This window comes from Schistocerca americana, chromosome 2 (assembly GCF_021461395.2).
Source record: "Schistocerca americana isolate TAMUIC-IGC-003095 chromosome 2, iqSchAmer2.1, whole genome shotgun sequence".
NCBI lineage: Eukaryota > Metazoa > Arthropoda > Insecta > Orthoptera > Acrididae > Schistocerca > Schistocerca americana.
The window spans coordinates 724,792,167-724,812,569 of NC_060120.1; positions in this window are offsets into that span (position 1 = coordinate 724,792,167).

The following is a 20,403-nucleotide window of genomic DNA, read 5'->3' on the forward strand; positions in this document are numbered from 1 at the left end:
CTGCAAGCGCAGCTTGTGTCGACAGACTCAAATGAGGCTGATGACCACCTTCCCGTGGTCTTCTCCAAATCGCAATGTGAGGGAACACTCTTCCATGCCTCCAGTAAGGAGAGATCGCAGTTATTACGAAATCATGGTTGTATTCCTTCGGGTGCATAACAGAAACTATCTGTCATAGCTGTCGTTGGCTCAGGTTTATGGGTGTCAAACCTGGGTTCAGATATAGTTACCAGTGGTTGTGAGCAATAGGAGAACTAGCATCAACCGTATGGCGACCTCATTCCCAATTTAACCAGCGGCCAATCTGCCACAGGTCCTCTGTCGCAGTTGGTCCAGTTCGTTGACGTCTCAATCCCATTGGACGATATTTATTTCCCAGATGTGTGGTCTATCATTCTGGTTTTCTATTTTGTATTCGTGATATTAGCAGAGGGCTGTACCGTTGCTTTGCATGTGACTGCTTTGGGCAGCGTTATGTTTTATTTTTACTGAACTTCGCATATTACAATACAGTCATTATAATGATGCAGTTCGTACATTACACTGAGATGACAAAAGTCATGGGATAATGATCTGCACATATACAGATGACAGTAGTATCGCGTATACAAGGTATCAAAGGTTAGTACATTAGCGGAGCTGTCATTTGTACTCATGTGATTCATGTGTAGACTTTGATCGCGAAATGGTTGTTGAAGCTAGACGCAAGGGATATTCCATTTCGGAAATCGTTAGGGAATTCATTATTCCATGATCCGCATTGTCAAGAGTGTACCGAGAACTCCAAATTTCAGACAGTACCTTTCATCATGGAAAACGCAGTGGCCGAATGCCTTCATTTAATGACCAGGAGCAGTGGATTTGCATAAGGTTGTCAGTGCTAACTGAAAACAACACTACGTGAAATAACCGTAGAAATCAATGCGGGACGTACGTAGTTTGTATCCGTTAGGAGAGTGCGGCGAAATTTGGCGTTAACGGGCTATGGCAGCAGACGACCGACGCGAGTACCTTTGCTAACAGCACGACATCGCCTGCAGCGCCTCTCCAGTGCTCGTGACTATATTGGTTGAGCTCTAGATGACCGGAAAACCGTGGCCTCGTTAGATGGACCTAATTTGTGAAGGCACTGTGCAAGCTGGTGGTGACTCCATAATGGTGTGGGCTGTATTGACGTGGAATGGACTGCGTCGTCTGGTCCAACTCAACCGATCACTGAATAGAAATGGTTATGTTCAGCTGTTTTAAGACCGTTTGCAGCCATTCGTGGATTCATATTCCCCAACTGTGATGGAATTTTTGTTGATAAAAATGCGCTATGTCACCAGGCCACATAACGTTCTGGACAATTCGAGCGAATGATCTGGCCATCCACATCGCCCGACATGAATCCAGTCAAACATTTATGGGACATAATCAGGAGACCAGTTCGTGCGGAAAACCCTGCTCCGTTAACACTTTCGCAATTATGAACGGCTGTAGACGCGCCATGGCTCAATACTACTGTAAGGGACTTCCAGAGACTTGTTAATTCCTTGCCACGTCGAACTGCTGCACTGCGCCGGGCAAAAGCAGGTCCGACACGATATTAGGAGGTATTCCATGACTTTTGTAGCCCCATTGTACGTAACACAGCTACAGATAAATCTCATTTGATAGCGAGCTTTCCCGATAAATTTTAACAAGAATTTTGCCTTTGCTATGTATTAGGCGCACACATTACTACACGTACTACTGCCCTAAAGTGAACATTACTTGTTTGTTAAATATACCTTGTTGTACTTGTTTTGCGCCTTCTGCACTTATAAAAGGAGATCAAAGAGAATCCGTCTGAGGGCGTTGCTGCAGCGTTTACTAGTCATCGGGAGCCCGAACGTTAGATGTGTTACGGAGCCCCTCACACAGACAGCGCTGAGGCTGGAAAGAAAGCCAATGTAGACTCGGTATGGTTGTCGAGGGCGTCTGCAAGTTGTGGCTCACGTCAGCACCTCATCACGAACGACGTCTGTCGCACGGGTTTTAAGGTGATGCTCAGTTCATACAGACGGCTGGCGAAAATGACGAAGACTGCTGGCCTCGTGCGTAATGTGCAAGAAGAGATAGCAATTTGCAGCATTGTTCCCAGAGTTGATCATCGGTGTCTTTTGGTTTGGAGACGAGTGGAAGATTTCATCCAAAGGCTTCGTCGACTCTGTAACGGTCTTGGCTGCAGATTTCTAGACCTGCGTTATCAGGTGGAGGTTTGTACGACTGTCTTTGATAGCTCAGGGGTGCAATACAGCAGCCATTCGGATAGCAGAGTACTTCTGAAGTGCATATATATATATATATATATATATATATATATATATATATATATATATATATATATATATATTACTCTAGATGGTAGTTTGAGGTACTCTGACGAACACTCGGCAGTCGATACACAGCAAGGGAAGTCAGACGGCGTTGGGAGTAAAGACACTTCGACTGCCAAAATTTTATCAATAAACTTTATGCTGGGCAAGGGATTCGCGATAAATACAATCTAGACAAAGGGACAATGCCGTAGAGTACCTTCTATAAAACCGAATTGTGGTTCCATCCGGACCTGGTGACTTATATGCTTTCAAATCTTTCAGTTGTTTCTCCACGCCACGGATTCTTATTAGTATGTTGTCCATATGGTAGTCTGTCCGATGGTCAAATGACGATATGTTTGTAAGATTCTCCTACATGAACGAGTTCTTGAGCGTCAAATTTAAAACTTTGGCTATCGTTTTGCTCTCTTCAACTCCCCACCAGCCTGGTCAACAAGAGATTGAATGGAAGTCTTGGACCCACTTCGAAATTTTACAAGCAACTAGGGTTTTCTGCCAGATATTTTGCTAAGGTACGGCGATGGTAGTTGTATGCTTCGATCATAGATCTTTTCGTAGATGCACGAATTTCTGCTAATCTTTTCTTGGCGTCATTTCTTCATTATTGCATTCTCTTTTGAACCGAGAGTGCAATAGCCTCTGCTTCAATAGAATCTTCCGAATTTCATTATTAAACTATGGTGGGTCGTTTCCATCCTTCATCCACTTACTAGGCACATAACTCTCCAAACCACGAGTCACAATCTGCTTGAATTTTACTGGAACTAAGTGACGTCAGTTCACTCTCTAAGTGAGTTGCTAACAACTGCTCATCTGTTCTGTGTAGCGGAAGCGCTGTCGTAGCCTTCTTGATTGATTTATTAACTGCCGCAACCATATTTGCTATAATGACATCATGATCGCTAATTCCCGATCCGAAATATTCGTAACAAAGCTCCCGAATTTACTGCCCTCCAGGAAAGCTCTCGTGCTCAAATTTTTCTTGAGACTGAGAGTTGGCTGAAACCCGATGTGGAAAGCTCTGAGATATTTAGCGAGTTGTGGAATGTATATCGTAAAGATAGTTTAGAGGCTATAGAAGGTGGAGTGTTCATTGCAGCTGACAAAAATATTGTCTTCATTAAGATTGAAGTGGAGTGCGACAGTGAAGTTATGTGGCCACGTATAACAGGTGTAGAGAAACCAAATTAATTGATGGGTGGTTTTCCCGGCCATACGGTTGCGCTTTGACAGTTGTAGAGTGATTCAAACAAAGTCTACGCTCAATGGCCAGATCAAGTAATACAAGTAGGCACAACTTTAACCTGCCAAGCATAGACTGGCAAGTCTATGGATTCACTCTGACAGTCGTGCGAAACACTATTGAACACGCTTTCTGAAAACGTCTTGAGCAAGTAACCCCGCAGTCCACGTGCAATAGAAATATCTTAGATCTTGTAGCTACAAATAGGCAGGATCGGGAATTAGCGATCATGATGTCATTATAGCAAATATGGTTGCGGCAGTTAATAAATCAATCAAGAAGGCTACGACAGCGCTTCCGCTACGCAGAACAGATGAGCAGTTGTTAGCAACTCACTTAGAGAGTGAACTGACGTCACTTAGTTCCAGTAAAATTCAAGCAGATTGTGACTCGTGGTTTGGAGAGTTATGTGCCTAGTAAGTGGATGAAGGATGGAAACGACCCACCATAGTTTAATAATGAAATTCGGAAGATTCTATTGAAGCAGAGGCTATTGCACTCTCGGTTCAAAAGAGAATGCAATAATGAGGAAATGACGCCAAGAAAAGATTAGCAGAAATTCGTGCATCTACGAAAAGATCTATGATCGAAGCATACAACTACCACCGCCATACCTTAGCAAAATATCTGGCAGAAAACCCTAGTTCCTTGTAAAATTGCGAAATGGGTCTAAGACTTCCATTTAGTCTCTTGTTGACCAGGCTGGTGGGGAGTTGAAGAGAGCAAAACGATAGCCAAAGTTTTAAATTTCACGCTCAAGAACTCGTTCATGTAGGAGAATCTTACAAACATATCGTCATTTGACCATCGGACAGACTACCATATGGACAACATACTAATAAGAATCCGTGGCGTGGAGAAACGACTGAAAGATTTGAAAGCATATAAGTCACCAGGTCCGGGTGGAACCACAATTCGGTTTTATAGAAGGTACTCTACGGCATTGTACCTTTGTCTAGATTGTATTTATCGCGAATCCCTTGCCCAGCATAAAGTTCCAAGAGACTGGAAAAACTGCAGGTGACTCCTGTATATAAGAATGGTAAAAGAACGGATCGCAAGATTACAAACCAATATCCCTAACTTCATTTTGCTGCAGAATCCTTGAACATATTCTCAATTCGAACATAATAAATTTTCTTGGGAACGAGCATGGCTCGTGCGAAACTCACCTTGCCCTTTGCTCACATGATATACTGCGAACTATGGATGAAGGGCAACAGGCAGATTCCATATTTATAGATTTCCGGAAAGCATTTGACACGGTGCCCCATTGCAGGCTGTTAACGACGGTACGAACATATGGGATAAGATCACAGATGTGTGAGTGGCTCGCAGACACCTTGAACAATAGATCCCAGGATGTTGTCTTCGACGGCGAGTGCCCACCAGAGACGAGGGTATCGTCAGGAGTGCCCCAGGGAAGTATGACAGGACCACTGTTGTTCTCTTTATACATAAATGATTTGGCGGGAGAGATGGGCAGCAGCCTGCAGTTGTTTGCTGGAGCTGCTGTGGTGTACGGTAAGGTGCAGAAGATGAGTGACTGTTGGAAGATACAAGATGACTTAGACAAAATTTCTCGTTGGTAGGATGAATGGCAACTAGCTCTAAATGTGGGAAAATGTAAGTTAATGCGGATGAGCGGGAAAAACAAACCTCTAATGTTCGGATACAGCATTAGTAGTGTACTGCTTGACACAGTAACGTCGTTTAAATATCTGGCTGGCCGTAACGGTGCAAAGCGGTATCAAATGAAACGAGCATGTGGGGATTGTAATAAGGAAGGCGAATGATCGACTTATTTCTATTGGAAGAATTTTAAGAAAATGTGGTTCATCTGCAGAGGAGACCGCATATAGGGCGCTGGTGTCACCTATTCTTTAATATTGCTCCAGTGTTTGGGATCAGTAATAGGTCGAAATCGAGGAGGACATCAAAGCAATTCAGAAGCTGGCTGCTATATTTGTTGCCGGTAGGTTCGAGGTACACGTAAGAGTTACGGAGGTGCTTCTGGAACTCAAATGGGAATCCTTGGGCGAAAGGCGACGTTATTTTGCGAAACGCTATTGAGAAAATTTAGAGAACCAGCATTTGAAGCTGACTCCGAAAGACTCCGCTGCCGTCAACATACACTGTGCGTAAGGATCACGAAGCTACGGTGCGAGAAATTGAAGCTCATACGGAGGAGTATAGATAGTTGTTTTTCCCTCGCACTATCTGCTGTTGAACGGGATGGCAAAAGACTAGTTGTGGTACAGGATACCCTCCGCCACGCACCGTACGGTAGCTTGCGGAGTATCTATGTCGATGTAGATATTGATGCAGATGAAGGTGCCTTCGGTTCCTTAAAAAAGGGACTTGAAGGGTCGACGATTCTGGTGGACGAGAATTTGAAGCAGGCTATACGGACTTCTTCAAGCAGCAGGATATGGTGAGTTATCAAACGGTAATCTTCAACTTGGTGGTGGGACGGTTGCTCACGGCGATTTTTCCTGATAAATATATTGACTGAGGGCTGTACAGCCTTCGAACGCGAACTTTTTGATCGCTGTTTATACATATGAGCATGTAAAAATTTTAGTTTCCCCTAGTCTGATATCGATGGGAAGAAAGCACACACTTTCCAAGTATTCTTTGTCGTAGTTACAAATCGATTCCATTTCTTACAAGTGCGCTGTCTTCGACCCATGCCAGAGGCGCATTACAATTGAGAGCGTAATCATTTTCATAGTTCTATGAGTATGGGCGAACCAGTTGCGTTTAGGTATGATTGAAAGAATACATGGCTAATGTCTGCCGTTTATTGTTATTAAGTCATTGTTGATAGACGTGACTCTCGATACTTTTATAAAATTCGTTTGAGAAAGCTGAATCCGTCTGGGTTTCCCAGCCTCAGTGTTTTGTTTTGCCATTCTACATCTTCACTGTACTACATGTCTATGAGCCTTAATACTGATTCTGCCACTTGCGCTTGTTTTCCAGAGCGAGGTCGTAAGAGGCAGAATCACCTTTCCGCTACATAAATACTACATTTTTACGTAGTACTCAGCTGCTAAACAAGATTGCAAAATTTGTAAATGCATCATCCGGTTCATATCAAGAAATAGCATATTTATCTGAGGCACGATGCGAGAATGAACAATTAGGTACATAAAAAATTGGAAGCTGAAACATAGTAGTATCATACATCTCACAAACATCGGTGCTTCAATGCAAGTGTTACAAGAGAGAATGTGTCCTTCGAATAATTGTCTTCCGCATTTATAGACACTTGGCTGTGTCAGTGCCACTAGGTACAGAAACTTAGCTGAACGATGTCTGATCACTGCGGATCGTTGCATTAGGCAGCTGTTTGTCGACAGTTAGCATTGGATGTAGGGCGCCTCATCTGCGAGGTCTTGAATTCACTTGCTCTCTGGCCACAATGACACACACAGTGTGTCTTACGCGTCAAACAATACTGGAGAACGGTTGACAAAGTAATTTCAAGTTGCAGTGACTAACGGTCGCCTTCTTTACGCAACAATCAATGTCGTTTTCCATCTATCACGATGGGAATCGAGAAAAGAATATCGAGGTCTACCACCCATCGATGGTGGAAGTGATACGAGACGGAGTAAATGCTCTAGCAGGACATGAATGGGTAAGGAAACCGACCGTGTCCTTTCCGGAGTAGCCACTCAGGCGTTTGCTTTAATCAGTGCCGGGAAACCCTGCTTTTCCCGAATGCTAACACAGGGGCCGAACCACTGCACCACCACTTTGGCTTACGTGGTATCAACACTCAAAATCTTTTAGGATTTTGCAGTCGAAATGGACATAGTCCTGTGTACTTGTGAATCATCGACTCGGCACCTAGATTTTTAAACACTGTTTTAGATTATGTCTCCGTTTGGTACATTTAATTCCTCGTAACTTTTTCGCAAATCGTCATCAGTCACCACTGAGAGTCGATCGATGTCAGATGCGTGTTTTGATCGTGAACTCTCTGTCAGCCTACAGAGTAAAGATCACAGAGCTGCGCCTAAAGGGCAGTAACCTTCCCAGAAGGTTAATGGCGACATATTCTCGTCCGAATCACAAATATCAGAAAAAAAGTTCTAAACTGGATACTTAACAATGAGATTCCTATGCGTATTGTATTCATCCTATGCAAAGGTTAAAAACTTTAGAATTCCATTCGTGTAAGGGTTTTCATTGGTGCAGTTCATGTAAAGCTATGATAGCGCTAGGACATGCGAAAGGTATTTGCTCTTACATTGTAATATTAAAAGAAATTTTAGAATATAATGGAAAAAATTGTGAACACGCTTCTCTTACTACTAATACAGGTGTAATTTCCTGGCTCTAAAGTTAAAAATTTTATTTTAGCGCTGAGAATTGTTGGTACAGAAATGTCATTGCCCGAGAAGAGTAAGGTAGAATTTAATTTTTTTTTTTTTTTTTCATTTCTCTACGGCATTCTAAATCCTAATCGTTCGTTACTGCGACACTGTTTGCAGGAGATTCGTTGGCATCTATAGTTGAAATTGTACAGGCGCGTAACCCGTTCATACTGAAGTGATTCAGCATTTAGTCTAAAATTTAAGATGAGTGTAAGACTTACGGATTACAGTCAGAAGACTAATTGAAGTTTTGCAGTGTTGTTCTCTCTTTTGAAACATTCAGGTAAGTGCAGCAAAATGTCTAGATAGATTAGTAAAACTTGGTGACAGAACGGGATGCTAGCTAATCTCAAATCATTATCTCTTAGGCTCTGGGATGGTTAGTGTTAGAGTACAGTCGACTAAATAGCTAGAATATGCCAAAGATGTTTTATTTTAGCGCACACTCCATTGCATACAAAGACCATTTCCAGAGCTGCAATAATTGTTTCATATATAGTTTCACTTTAGAAATATAAATATATGGTGTCACTTGTTTCCTTCCCTACCACCTGAAAAGTATGACTACAATTTGAGGTAAGAAACGTGCGTGACGGTGACAGCAGAGATTCTCTTTGGTTTAACACCCGATTTACCCGCAGTCTCACAGCGTTTTAAACCCATAATAGGAATAAAAGGTGGCATTAAAGGAGAAATTTGAGCATTTAAGAGAGTTTAACACTCCAGTGTAAACATTAACGAGGTGCTAAAACCTATAATCCATTAACCTCTGGCATTAAAAGTTAACGCCACTGCTATAAACTGCGGAACCGATGAGGGACTGTCCTTTACTGCTGCCTGATAGTGGGAATGGGAACCATTCTCTCTTAGGTGCAGGTTGGGTGAAGTACCTGAGAAAGTAAACACAGCAAAAGTATGATATAACATCTTTGAAAAGGCCGATAAAGGAGAGTAATGTAGCGATAATGTAACGAGAATTTTAATTCTTGAACAAAATACGAAAGAAGGGCCTGTCCTTACCGCTTAAACTACGGGTAGTACAACCACAGTAGTCGCATTTCTTTAAGTTGAGGAAATTCCTCCAAACAATTCCTCCTCCACTAAGAAAATTTTGAGAAAGACAGTGCAGTTTTACAAGTATTTTGCGTTCGACCATTCGAAATGAATTTTGAGATAAGCACAGCGGACAAAAAAATTAATCAACTCCAGGAGACATTACGCTAATCCGTATAACACCGCCTCTAGTGTTGACAAAGGCCCCAGCTTCGCTTAGAAGATAGTTCACAAGTTTTTTCGGGCTTGACATTTCCAGCTGAAACATCTCATTGATGATTAAATCTCGTAGAGCTACCAAACTGCGGGGATATGAGTACAGCGTTTTTCTCGCTGTGTCAAATAGCTCCAGACATTTTCTATGAGTTTAGGATCGGACGATTCAGGTGGTGAGTCGAAGCGCGATGGTGTATTCGAGTGTTCATCAAAGCAGAAACGTAAGAGTGCAGCCCTGTGAACATAGTTGTGTTGTTGTAACCGTAAAAGATTGGAGTGTCCACAGCAAGAAGCTGTAAGAGGAAGGGCAACACTTAGGCACCGAGAATGCTGCAGTAAGCCTCTCGGTTCATACTCATAATACCGTGAATGATTGGGTCCAGTCACGGTACGAAATACAGTTCCAAAATGTCATAGAGCCCCTTCCGGCCTGAACTACACCCTACATAGGCTGCGGGTTAAACTCCAGATTGGGCTGTCGATGCACTCGACCACAAGCATAATTTGAAATGAGACATAATCTCGACTTCTCAGAACAGACAACACCGTCTTCTAGTCAGTTTCTGTCCACTTTCTGTGTTATTCGGCCCACTGGAGACATGCAGTTTTATGCACCGCTATGAGCAATGGCCTTTTCCAGGCTACCAAGACTCCAAATGTCAACTGTATGTAGTCCCCTTTGCAGCGTTCGCTCGGAAACTTGTGACACAGATCTAAATTCACTAACAGCAGCACTCCTGTCAAATTTGAAACCGACTGTCATTGAAAAGATATGACAATAGTTTCCGGTCGCTATCAGTTAGAATCTTCCTAATACCTCCGTTCTTACGCCGTGTTACATGGCTGCGGAATTTATACAATTTTTTAGGGACACGTTGGACAGTCCATGCTGATACGGCAACAAATCGGGCAATACCAGTCGCGCTGTGGTCATTGGTACTGCCAAATACAACACCTTGTTTCAACCATTTTGTCAACTCTCCTCGTCGCCTCGTCTTACTGCACTCAATGTATACAGCCTACTTGGCACATACACACATCTCCACTGTCATGACGTACGTCAGCGGTGGAAGGTGATACGACCGCCTGGTACCAGTTCTACATGTACATCGCTCCAAGGCGACCAAAGCGTTCTTATAGGGGGTAACTAATACTTTGTGCGCTGAGTTTACTTTCGCCCGTTACTGGGCTCTGACAAAGGATAAATTTATATCAGTCCAATTTCTAGATGACAACGTTCAACTTCGTGACATAGTGCCAAATTTCCCCGCATTCGTCATATCCTGCTTAGGAGAGCCTGGTGTCTACCCCTGGACGTATGCTGTAATACGACACATTTTCTTGCTGAAACCAGGTTGGTGTTACTGAGGATTCCGATACATCATATTATTCCGCACTCTTCTGGCTATAAAAGCCTGTTTTTCAACATAATTTCCGTTTAACGCGACGGCCTTCATCCACCTTACTGGGAGGGCATGTATGACCTCATGATACAGCTCTACTGGTGGATGTCGGAGCCAACGTCTTGTCGCATCAGCAACCGCACCATCATCTACGTACTGCTTCCCGCGGAGTGCATTCTTCGTTGGGCCAAACACACGGAAGATGTGAGATCCGGACTGTAGGTTGGATGAGAAAGATCAGTCCAATGAAGTTTTCTGAGCACCTCACGGGTGAGCAGACTTGTGTGAGACTTTGCATTGTCATTAAGAAGGACAGCTCCAGTTGCATTTATGCGGCGACGAACAAGCTGAAGTCATTTCTTCAGTTTCCTGAGTCTAGCACAATACATTTCAAAGTTGATCGTTGCACCAAGAGGGGGAAATGAAGCAGTTCAACCCCCTTCAGAGCCACAAAAGACCGCCGCCGTGACTATTTCTTCGGAGGAGAGGTGGAATGGGGCCACTCCATGGATCGCCGTTTTGTTTCCGTTTCTAAGTGATGAACCCTTATTTCATCGCCTGCGACAATGTTCGACAAAAACTTCCAGGATCAGCCTCATAACGCGCAATGAATTCGGCACAGATGGTCCTTAGTTGCTTTTTATGGTGTTCTGTTGGGCGAGGAGGAACCCAATGGGCACACACCTTCGAGTACCGCAACTGGTAGAGGAGTGTGTCATCACTACCAAGAAAATTTTCCAGTTGTGCAGCGAGGTGCTTGACTGTGGTCCATCGATCACCTCGAATGAGAGTGTCCGAACGTTCCAACTTTGCAGGAGTCAGAGCGGTATGCGTGAGGCCCGCACGTGGGAGATCGGACAGGTATGCGCGACGTTGTTGCGCTGATGACAGACGCCTCGCTCAACGACTCACCATGCTTTTGTTCACTACTGGGTCCCCACAGACATTCTTCAAGCGACTTTGAGTATCTGCGATGATCTGGTTTCCCGCCAAAAGAAACTCAACAACAGCTCTCTGCTTGGAACGCACTACCGACACAGACACCATTTTGAAGGCTACTGGGCCTACGAGAAAAACAGGCCGCGGCGCGTACGTCACGAAGATAGTCCTCCGCTCGCTCGCTCTCTCAAACCAGCAGACAAACTACGTTTCTACATCTGTTACCTCGTAAGTAGGCGTGTCCGTACAAACGAAAACTGAATCTTCTACTGGAATCCGCTATTATGGAATCTTGCTGTTATTATTCCTATAACGATGGAAGTCCGGCTGTTAAGCAGAAGAGACTAAATGCTACAAACAAGCCGTTATACCATTTATATAGAGTATTGATCTTAAATTAAATTTTGCTGTAGTACTGTTAATCAGTAAGACTTCATAATAGCAGATTCCAATGGAAGATGCAATTCTCGTTAGTACTTACGCGCCCAGCTGCGAGTTAACAGGTTCGGAAACGCATTTTGTCTGCTGAGATGAGCGAGAGAGCGAGTTCAGGCCTACCTTTGTGACGTACGCGCCGCGGCCTGTCTTTCTCGTGGGTCTCGGAAGGTTACGTATAGCACCGCCACCTAGCGGAACTTCATGAAACTGAAGGGGCTGAGGCGCGAATATTTCGTGATGTCCCACAACGCATTTCGCAGTTTTTCAACAGAAACTGGCCGAGAAAAAAATGTTGTACTACTTACTGAACGCCGCTCGTAAATACGGGGCTCACATCGAAGAAAGGAAGGAAGATCACAATTTAACGTCCCGTCGACAGAGCTGTCATTATGGACGGAGCTCAAGCTCAAATTACGAAAGTATAGGGGAGGAAATCGCCGTGACCTTTTCACAGGTACCATCCCGGCAAATGCCTGGAGTGTTAAAGAAATCACGGAAAACGAATTTGGACAGCCAAATGGGGATCTGAACCACTGTCGCTCCAAATGCGAGTTCAGTGTGCTAACCACTGCGCAACCTAGGTCGGAGGGGCTTACAACAAGTGCATTTAAGCGTGGGAGCCAGACGCTCGGCTGTTGAGACACTGAATGAGACTGCCCGGTGGTTCTGGATGTTGGAGCCGCACAGGCCCGGGGCCGCGACCGCTGCGTGCTTTGTGCTGGACAGCGGACCAGCCCCCGCCTCCGGCCTGTCTCCGCCTTAAAGGCGACCTCCGCTGCAAGACTCTCCTCGTTTTACCCGCATTTCCTTGCCCGGATATGTTACTCATATAAACCATGTCTAACACGCTGTTTGCTATCTGTTCGTACGAAAATGAGACCACCAATATTACTACGATCGTCTGATTGCTTATAACCGAATCCCAGATACGTCTCCACAAGCACGCATGGTGGAGGATAGTTTGTACCAATACTGGCCGCCCCTCTGTGCTAGTCTATTTCCACAGTGCGAGCGAATCATCTGCGCAATGTGTGTGTAGACTAAATAAAGCTCTTTTGCGTAGTTTGCGTTTACGGGGTAGCCACAAATCTACCGCATCGCCCGATCACGGTTCCCATGTTTCCAAGAAATTAATTAAATCGAAGGCAGGATATGGCTGACGGCAAATAATTCTTAGCGATTTAGTGTGGCTATAGATTACTAAATAAATCGCTTATCTCACTTGTTTCCACGTACTGGGTCTGCAGAGACAGACTGACAAGCATTCTTCATAATCAATAGCCCGGCGCTCGAGTTACAGATACGATTCTTCGAAACATAACCTAAACTTCTGGTGACTAATGGTGTTGCACAAAATAATCTGAAGTCCATTGAACGCCCTGCACTGAAAACATTTAGTAAGTCTTGAACATCACGCTGCAGGTATGAGTTGGGTTCCGCAAAACGTCCTTCAAAATTTTTTCTAAGTGAAAGAATACACTAAGAAATTTTGTTAGCCTCTAGGCGTGCCACACGGTATTTTTCAAACACTTGTAGAAGAGATTCATACTTACGTATATGCAAGGTTCCGTTGACTGTCACTTGCTTCCCTGAGCGCTTTCAACTGTTTGCCCCGACCACAACGTTTATATGGCTTTTTATATATTTGTCTTTGAGAATGAGACAGACGATTTGAAGATAAGCAAATACAGTTTAATCACTATTTTTCACGAACATTTGGAGACGTTGCAGACATCCAACAACGCGTGACCACGGCGCTTCGAGCAATAACAGAAAAAGCGTTTGCTGACACCTTCCAACAGCGTTGCAACCGAAGTCAAAACTTTGTCGTAGCTAATAATGATTACTCTGAAGGCCAGTAAAGGTATGTCGGTTGTCACTCTTGTTTCCTTCGTTTCCTAAGGCCGTCCACCTAATTTTCCCGATGCGTCTTGTATTATTGCGCAGTCTCACTCCAGTATTAGTTTTCTGAATTTATTCAACACGGTTTTGGACAATAACGTCGCCATTCCTCAATTTATTTATCCTACACATCTTCCTATGTGGTATACGACTTCTTACAGAGCCTACTGATATATTGCGAGTTCTTAATACTGCAGGACTGCATTTACGATGCTGTGCTGAAAAGAACCATCTCCAAAATTTTTGTGTGAAAACGCCTAAAGCTTTTTAAATAAAACAAACGTTATTAATATTCTACATCTTTATTCTTCATGTCTGCATAATTGCAGCCCTTTGCAGAGAGAGGGCTCCGACCTGTAGCCTGTAACACGGCGGTGTGTAACGCAACTACACTGACGGAAAGAAATCGCAACACCAAAAAATAGTTAATGTACAGTAATGAAATTTCAGGAATACATTTATCTAGGTAACATATTTAAGTGATTAACATTGCAAGGTCACAGGTTAAGTGCGAGATAAGCCATTGAAAGTGTGAAATGCTGGTACATTAATAAGAGTGTAATCGGCAGAATGTTGAATGCAAGCACTCAAACATGCATGCATTGTGTTGAACAGGTATCGGATGTCGGTTTATGGAATGGAGTAATATGCCTGTTGCGCGTGGTCCGTCAATGCAGGTACGACTAATGCTGGTTGTACATGACGCTAGAGTTGTCGTGTAATTATGTCCCATATGTTATCGGCTGGAGAAAGATCTGTTGATCGACCAGGCCAAAGCAAAGCGTAGACACTCTGTAGAGCATGTTAGGTTACAACAGCGGTATGTAGGCGAGCGTTATCCTATTGGAAAACACCAGCTGGAATGCTGTTCATGAATGGCAGCACAATACGTCGAATTAAAAGACTGACATACAAAGTTGTAGTCAGGGTGCGTGGGATAACCACGAGAGCTCCCCCACTGTCGTGCGAAATCGTACCCCAACCATAGCTCCAGGTGTAGATCCAGTAAACCTAGCACGCAATAGGCTGGTTGCAGGCCCTGAAATGGACCCCTCCTCACCAATACGCGGCCATCAATGGTACCGAGGCAGAACCTGCTTTCATCAGAAAACACAACAGACCTCCAATCTACCCTCCAATGAGCTCTCGCTTGACACCACTGAAGTCACAAATGGCGGTTTGGAGGTCTGTGGAATGCACGCTACAGGGCATCTGGCTCGGAGCTGCCCTTGAAGTAACCGATGTATAACAGTTCGTTGCGTCACTGTGGTATCATCTGTTACTTAGATTGCTGCTGCAGAAGCTGCACGATGCGCCAGAGCCATAGGCCGAATACGATGGTCTTCCCTCTCCCGGCAGTGCGACGTGTCTGCTCGGAGCCCGGTCTTCTTGCGGCGGTACATTCTTGTGACCACCGCTGTCATCATGCACAGTTGTTACATACTTGCCAAGTCTTTCTGCAAATTCGCATAAGGAATCGCCAGCTTCTCTTAACCATATTATACTACCTTGTTCAAACTCGATGAGATGTTGATAATGCTGCCTTTGTTGCCTTAAAGGCATTCTTTACTAACATCAACTCACCACCTCCAGTCAGAAAGGCAAGTAACGTCCGCGACCGTTACAGCGTGTATGTAAAGTAAAGCTGAGCTGCATCGTCACAGTGGCACTACTAACCCCACTCTTATGCGAGTGCCACGGAATCAGAATAGACATCATCTTTCAGATGTAGAAACACGTCTACCGACTTACGTTTATGTCCCAACTCCTTCTTAAAAATGTTCAAATGTGTGTTAAATCTTATGGGACTTAACTGCTAAGGTCATCAGTTCCTAAGCTTACCCACTACTTAACCTAAATTATCCTAAGGATAAAAACACACACCAATGCCCGAGGGAGGACTCGAACCTCCGCCGGGACCAACCGCCTAGTCCATGACTGCAGCGCCTGAGACCGCTCGGCTAATCCCGCGCGGCCCAACTCCTTCTTAGTGTCGCGATTCTTTTTCCGTCATTGTATGTCGGTGCACGAGGAACAGCGCACTGTAATGGAGATTCGAATTCTAAGAGTCCGTCCACAGTTGGGGCACCCTCTCCTTCAGCATTACAAAGCCACACACACGAATGCTGCGACGTTTACAACAAACCGGCGCTTTGGGTTCAATGTGATCCTTGACGCTCCATATAATGCCAACTTGACCGCATCCGATTTTCAACTGTTTCCAAAACTTAAACAACACCTTCTAGGCCTTCACTTCGGTAGTGATCAAGCGGTGCAAGCGTAGGTGGGGTTGTGGTTCAGCGAACAAAGTCAAACATTCTGCAGTGACTGGTCTCTCGTTAGGAGAAACGTGTGTGTCGCCAGGGTGACTACATTGAGAAATAAATATGTAGACATGAAGAATAAAGATGTAGAATATTAACATCGTTTGTCTGATTTAAAAAGCTTTAAGCACTTTGACATTAAACATTTGAAGGCATTACTTTTCAGCAAGGCCTCCTATATGATGTGAAAGGCCCCAAAAGTTTACTTCATGATAATATCCTAGTTTATTCTAATTTATGGGCATTATCGTGTGCTTATCTGCCTTAAGAAGAATTTCCCTTCAAGAAGACGGTAAGACTTAAGTCCTGATTAATGAAATATTACGTCGTTCTGTATTTTCTGACAATTAGCTGAGAACGATACTTCGATGCGTCACGCGAGCAGGCCTGATGACTGGAAACGAAGCATCTCGGCAGACAGTGACGTACGAGGTGGGTCTCCACAAGTACCACCATCTCTGTAGAATATACCACCACAATTGTGACCGACAGGTCAGTAATGTAAGTATCAGTCCAGGTATGAGATGAGTTTAAGATTCAGCCCAAGATTAAGTTTTCATGTTATGGAGGACATCGGATTTTGCTGGAATAATTGTACTAGGAAAATTTTTTTTCAGATGGGTATCTTTTAGCGTGGGAAAAGGAAATGTGGTCTGGTAACGACCAACAAATAATTAGATTCATGGAAAAACCATCCAAGCTGTCCAATGAAAAGAAAGGACGCACTTAAGGCTAATTTTACGGAACTTCACGGGAGACAAGAAAATGAGATATTTTTCCTAGAGGACAGTTTGTTGTTATGCCTGATGTGAGGCACATCAATGTTTGTTGGAAGATTGTGCAAGACTTTTCTTGAGACTGTAAACAATGAAAATCAAAGACTGATTTTAGGTGCCTGTTTCAGTACTGCCTATTCGCAGCCACATACACTGCTACTATTGTCCACCAGCTCATACATGCGCCGGCCGCGGTGGTCTCGCGGTTAAGGCGCTCAGTCCGGAACCGCGCGACTGCTACGGTCGCAGGTTCGAATCCTGCCTCGGGCATGGATGTGTGTGATGTCCTTAGGTTAGTTAGGTTTAAGTAATTCTAAGTTCTAGGGGACTGATGACCACAGATGTTAAGTCCCATAGTGCTCAGAGCCATTTAGCTCATACATGCAGTGTGAACCACTACAAGTCACTTGATGCCAGTACATCAGCAACATACAGTGCGATAAAGCACCCCAATAAAATCGAAATTGTTATTGTTTTATAGCTCGAAGTATTAGCAGAAGCCGGCCGAAGTGGCCGTGCGGTTAAAGGCGCTGCAGTCTGGAACCGCAAGACCGCTACGGTCGCAGGTTCGAATCCTGCCTCGGGCATGGATGTTTGTGATGTCCTTAGGTTAGTTAGGTTTAACTAGTTCTAGGTTCTAGGGGACTAATGACCTCAGAAGTTGAGTCCCATAGTGCTCAGAGCCATTTGAACCATATTAGCAGAAACACTCAGGAAAGTGACCTTGAGATTATCATTCGTCTTTTACCTTCATGTGCGATGGATAAAAGTTACTTGTTTGGGCTGAAAAACTTCGGAGTAAGTTATTAAGGTACGTTACACTGCTAAGTCTATCATCGGTTTAGGAGTAAGAGTTGAGTAGAGTGCCGCGTTCTCGAGCGACAGACCACGGTGTCATCGTCTGCCATTGGCGTCATTGTATGTTGTATGGAGCGGCGCTTGACGCGTTCTTCCATCGGCCGCCAAAGTTTACAATTTTGAATTTTCCATCGATAGCTATGTGAGCATCAATTTGGTCCTCCTGGGTAGCTGCGCGGTCAGAGCGGCGGATTGCTTAAGGAAGGGGTCCGGGTTCGATTCCCGACCAGGTCGGGGATTTTCTCCTCTTCGAGATTGGTGTCATGTTGTCCTTACGTTCGTGCCGTCACAATTGACATTCCGCTACTGACACCCGAAAGGGGTTTTGTCGCCAGTTTGCATTATTTCTATGTGGTGGGTTCATTCTTTGTCTGAAGATCTCTCTCCCAAACACTAACACATCACGTTATCTCCCAGACACTAACACATCACCACTTACAGACCAAATTATCTGGAAACCTTACTGAAGCTGCAATGCAGAATGTCTGATAACATGATACCTTTTAAACTCATCTGAATAAACCAAAATCTCTAAAAACTTAGCACGTTGGACCATGCTCTCGATATTCGTCATTAAAGCAAAAGAACTTTTCAATTTCTGAGTCTAGATGTTCATATAATCTGTAGAAAGGGTTGCTAATGAGGTACATTTCTAATTTCCCTTTCCATTTGTAGGGATTCAAATTTGTTGCTTTATTTTAGGCGGGAACTTGTGGAATATGTTCCCGCTAGAATACATAACTCTATTCGCAACCAAGGACAAGGACGCGAAGTCTACATGACAATTCTTTTTTGTATTGTGTTGTCTTAGCAGTCCGCCTCCGTGGCTAAAAGGTCAGTATAAGTGTCTGCCATGCAGAGGACCGGAATTCGATTTTCGGTAGTGTAAAGGATTTCCGTTGGTGAAAAGAGTAGTATGGCATGCGCTCAGCCTCGTGCTGCCAATCGAGGTGCTACTTGACGGAGTAGTGGCGGTTTCACGGCCTGGAAAACCTAAAAAACGGCCAGAAGAGAGGGGAGCTGAGCACATGCCACTCTATACCGCATCCGCATGCCGCCGCAAGGCAGAGGAAGACACGGTAGCCAGTAGACATTCCTTGGGCCTTTGCTATCTAGTCGAGGAGATCGTTTTATTGTCACTGCACAGATTGCACTTAAGGTGAAACTTATTTATATTATCAGCAACAAAAACCATTAACTATTGAATGCATCTGCATCAACTATTAAATGTTACTGAAACTGAGCAAGAATTGCGAGATCACTAAAAATGTCTTTGTTAGATATGCAGTTATCTATTGTACACAGTTTTGCTGATCACGCATGCTGAATAATCACTTTATTTACGTCAGGTGCAATGCCTCAGAAGATAGATCAATAAAACTTGGAGTGAAGGGAAAATTAGGCAATACAACTGTCTTTAGGTCATTACGATGAACGATACTTCTAGGCCGTCAGTACAGTATTAATTTGGAATATGTACAAAGTCTGTAAACATCACGAAATGTGTGTGCGCGCGTATATATATATATATATATATATATATATATATATATATATATATATATATGTGTGTGTGTGTGTGTGTGTGTGTGTGTGAGAGAGAGAGAGAGAGAGAGAGAGAGGGAGGGAGGGAGAGGGAGAGAGAGAGAGAGAGAGAGAGAGAGAGAGAGAGAGAGAGAGAGTGCATAGTCTACTTACAATGTAGAACCTGGTAGAGACATTGTGATATTGTTGAGTTCTAAAAAAAATGGCTCTGAGCACACTGGGACTTAACTTCTGAGGTCATCAGTCCCCTAGAACTTAGAACTACTTAAACTTAACCAACCTAAGGACATCACACACATCCATGCCCGGGGCAGGATTCGAACTTGCGACCGTAGCGGTCGCGCGGTTCCGGGCTGTAGCGCCTAGAACCGCTCGGCCACTCCGGCCGGCGTGTTGAGTTCTAGCTATCGCTGCTTTTCAATACGAGTTGTCTTTGCTGTAGCATGGTATTTTAATGTTGGCAACAGTTTTTGGTCATTCTTTCTGAAAGGAACTTTGAAGAAAGAAATATTCCAGCTTCTGCCATCAACCAATTTATTTATTGCGTTACGTGGTGGGCCTCAGTATACATGGCATTTACACCAACAACATAAAGACCGTAAGGGCCACATTCTTGGAAAGCCATTGAGAAAAATCTTTCGAAGTCTCTCCGAGGAGCAGCCACACGTGGATTTAAACGGATTTCCCAATAGTGAAGGATGGCCCAACAAGGAGATTACGGGGGAGCCGACACTCGTGCTCGCGTCCACCGGCGTCGGAACTGTTCTGCGGAGGCAGCTGGGTGGAGACTGGAGACGGGCGAACTGCTGCACTTGGCCGCCCAGCTGATAAGACGAGCACGGGAAGGCGACGGTGGCGCCGCCGCGGCCGCCTATCGGGTTGGGCGCCAACTGCTGATGCCGGGTCCGCGCCTTTGGTCACTGCATTATTCATCCGTCAACACGGCGGCTTCTGC